Below are 4,436 nucleotides of genomic sequence, written 5' to 3' on the forward strand. Positions count from 1 at the left end.
AACCTTACCTTAGTCAGTTTACTACTTTTTCCTCTCAGATGTCACTTCTTGTTGCACATAAATATTATAGAAATGTTACATTTAGAAATGTTGGTCCATTGAACACGATAAACGATATGAATTATGAAATACACACATCCAGTAAAACAGCTGTTTAATTTTAAACCTGTGAGAAACTGAGTTTAATCAGACTGTTATATAGTGTCCTACAAAAACTAACAACATTGAAAATAGGGAGACAATAAATAAATAAATAAACAAACAAACAAACAAACAAACAAAATTTGTTCCATTTTACACTTTTAAAGATTCAGTACAAATTGACCAGTTGATTCCATTCTCCATTAGTTTTTAATTGTTATAAACATACTAATGATATCTGTAATATATTATAGAAACGTTTATTGTGACATAATTTATCACAGTATTATAATGTCATATTGTACAGCCCTATATGACACTAAAAAACATTTAAAGCTTTTGTCACAAAGGGGAAAGTCAGTATTTCAGCATGAAGAGAGTAATCCTGTACTAATGCCACACTTTAATTTCGTGTTGTAGCTCATGATCTTGTCTGGGAAGGCTTTCCACTAGATTTTGGGGCGTGGCTGTGGGGATTTGTGATCATTCAGCTACAAGAACATTAGTGAGGTCAGGGCTCTGTACAGGACACTCGAGTTCTTCCACCTTCTTCCAACCTTCACACACCACGTCTTCATGGAGCTTGCTTTGTGCACTGGGGCGTCGTCGTGCTGGAACAGTGTTTGGGCCTCTCAGTTCCAGTGAAGGGAAATTGTAATGCTACTGGACACAGAGACGTTCTATACAACTGTGTTTCAATTTTGTGGGGAAAGTTTGAGGAAGAACCACTTATAGGTGTAATGGTCTTCTAATTCTGCCCAAACACTTTTGAGCTTGTGAAAAATAGCTGTAATTCCTAAATTACAATAATTCCTAATTATAATATTTTTGTTAAACCCCTTGAATTAAAGTGCCCCTATTATGCTATATTAAAGTGCCTAATTTTGTTTTAGAGGTCTCATACAATAGATTTACCTGCATCCAAGGTCAAAAAACACTTTAATTTTCTCACAATTTACATTGCAGCATTACCTTTTCTTTTTAGGGTCACAAACGACTCGTTCATTCTAAACTACACCTTTCAGAGAGCATACTCAGCTCTGATTGGTCAGATGTCCCAGTCTGTTATGATTGGTCTACCACTTACAGTGCATGTCGGAAAGAAAACTCCCACTACCATATCAGAGTTTATGATATCCCTAATAACATCTGTTTTACCTTATCAATTTGAGACCGAATCCGATAGTGATGTATCGGAAGATCAACCTGAACCACCATTGCAAGCACGACGAGAACAGGACGTTTATCAGCGGTAAGCTTATATGTAGTTTGACAATAACGTGAGTTAGCTGGTTAGCAGAGGCTAACAGCTAATAGCCTAGCAGCTGTGCACTGGCTGTACACGTATACAACACAATACTACACATTTTTAATACTCGGTAGAAAATATATACATAAATAATTAAAATGAATCTAACTCTTTCAGGACGCAACGTCAACTGTAGTGTTTGAGGGCGGGTCAAAGCATGCGTTGTTCATGAGCGGCCAATGACGACCAGAGGCGGGGTTTTGTTACAAACCTATGTAGGTTAGTACAGGAAGTAAATCTGGAATCACTAACGACTCATTTCAGCTGTTCAGAATCAGCTCCTTGTTTTGGGAGTCGATAACTCCGTTTGTCGTGCGCTTTGATTTTTGAAACTTCGCAGACGTTTTTACATTCACAAAAAGCTCTATAACACACTAAATGAAAGGGAATATCTGAAAAAAACACATAAGAGGTGCACTTCAAACCTGAAAGTCTATACTTCAATCACATTTTGAATGCTTCATTTACAATCCATTCAAATCCATTGTGGTGTACAGATGCAAAAATATGAAAATTGTGTCACTGTCCAAATACATATGGACCTGACTGTAGTCTGTGTGAAATATATATTAAATTACTGATCCATGTGTTCATGTATAGAAATGATAGAAATGAATCCTAAAACATATTTTACTGAGTATTGTTAGACGGCGAAAGGAACCGAAGAGTCCAGTGTGAGCAGTAAGACTCACCTATGATGAATGGAAGAGCAGATAAGAACAGGACACTGAAGGACTTCATGTCTGATCCAGCAGCAGCACTGCACAGGTGAGAACAGGGTGTGGAATTAAACAGGTAGCTGAACATTATAACTTCAGTGTGAAAAGTTCAGAACAGAGTAACACATGAAAACGAGAGGAGGACCCTGACACCACACAGCTAACACTCGATCCATGTTGATTTGCAGATAGCTATAAATGTGGCCATCAGTCTAGTTTCCACTCTTTCAGGGGTCAGGTAATTCATCAAAATAGAATTATGATAAAAGAGTTTTATGACTAAAACTTTTAACAACAAGTAAGACGATCTTTTTCAGAAATAATATAACTTTTTTAAAAACTCAGCGATTACATTATAAAGATAAATTCTTGTGTTTTCTAACCTTCTGCCTGTACATGTGTTTAAGATAGAGAGATCTGAGAGATAGTAAAGTCATGTGACAGCATAAAGAGTCACGACCAAGACCAGAGCTCTGAATTCAAATAAATTCAATAAATATGACTAAAAAATTAAATAAAACACAGCTATATATTAAAGTTCTGAATGTAACAGTTACAATTAAGAATTAAACAATGTACTCATAAAAACTTCAGTTCTTACACTACGTGGATTTTTCACAACAAAACCACAAAGCTGTCAGCAGCAGCAGCAGTAAAACCAGAAGCACCGCCCTTCAGAAGTAAATTAGGTCAAGTAAAGACATAATCATCATTTTGCATTTAAAATCAATAAAAATATTAATTTATTGCTTTAAAAAATTATCCAGTATTATATATAAGAATTCACACAATTTATTATTTTATTATGTTTATTTCTCCACAGCGGCCATTTTACAGAAACTCTTCATGATGAGTTTATTCAAAGTGCAGCTCTGTATTAATTACAGATGCACAGATGTATCGGACGATAAAGGCTATTTTTCAGTCTATGGACTATCGGTCGATAGTTTAAAAACATCTGATGATCAGGGACGATTATATTCTGTCAATGGATTTGGTGCTGTGTGTAAAGATGATGTCTCTTGTGTGGAATGATGATAAAACTGCAATTTATAATCTCTGAAATCTCTGCACTGATAATATTTTACACCGGAACTGAGCAGCAGCGAAACCGAGTCTACTAACCACTAACCACTTGTGTTTGTGGAGAGTGAATGTGAGACTATCAGGAGTTTTTTTAGAATTCAGTCAATGTTAATATAAATTAATAACATTCAATAAGTTAATAATCTTACTTTAATCTTCAGAATTTAGTTGATGTGTTTATGTTAATGTGAGTAATGTGTTTTGTGTTTATGAGACCAGTTACTGTGAAACAACTTGCTGAAATGGAGAGAATAAAGTTATTATTTACATTTCTTTCAGAGTTGTGGAATTAAATATTATTAATTTAAAAGACGGGATAAAAGGCAGAACTATCAGTATCGTCCGATATCATTCTGAATAATCGCTTATCAGCTGAGAAATTTTGTATCGGTGCATCTCTAATATTTACACATAAACTCATTTCCATTGAGCTGCATTGTAATATTTATAAATCATGTGTAAATTATAATATCTGTAATTAACTCACCAGTTTACAGTTCTCTTAGCTCCACTCTGCTTGCTCTGGTTAATAATATTTTCTTAAAGTGAATGGAGAGTGTCAAAAGTTCATGCATGCACATTTAGTTCTGGTTATATATATATATATATATATATATATATATATATATATATATATATATATATATATATATATATATATATATATATAATCATCCATTTTCTTGAGCATTTATCCTACACAGGGTCGTGGGATGCCTGAAGCCGATCTCAGGGACTCAGGACACAAGGATCAAACTTGTAGGAAAGCGCTATAATAGGCTAATGTCACTGTGATTGACAGGAGAGAGAGAGTATGCCCCTCCCACCCAGAGAACACTGCCAATTGTGCTCTCTTGTGCTCCTGGCCATGTAGATCTGTAGCAGTGTCGGGATTTAAACTCGAGATATCCCGGACGATAAGGTGAACTCTTTTCTGTTGGTAAAAGCAAATGTTTTAGATATTTTTTTAATGTTTTAATGTTTTTAATGTCAATAAACTCCGATCTGACCGAGATGGCCATGACTGGTGATCAGAGAGCACAAAAATATCTCCCACATAAACAAATCATTACACTCTGTACAAAATAAAAATAAAAATGTATTTATAGTCAGTAAACCTGTGCTTTTTACAGAATTAGTGAGCAGTTTTGTTTAGGGCAGACGCTGCATTACTAGGGGGA

This window comes from Ictalurus furcatus, chromosome 7 (assembly GCF_023375685.1).
Source record: "Ictalurus furcatus strain D&B chromosome 7, Billie_1.0, whole genome shotgun sequence".
In the NCBI taxonomy this organism is placed as follows: Eukaryota; Metazoa; Chordata; class Actinopteri; order Siluriformes; family Ictaluridae; genus Ictalurus; species Ictalurus furcatus.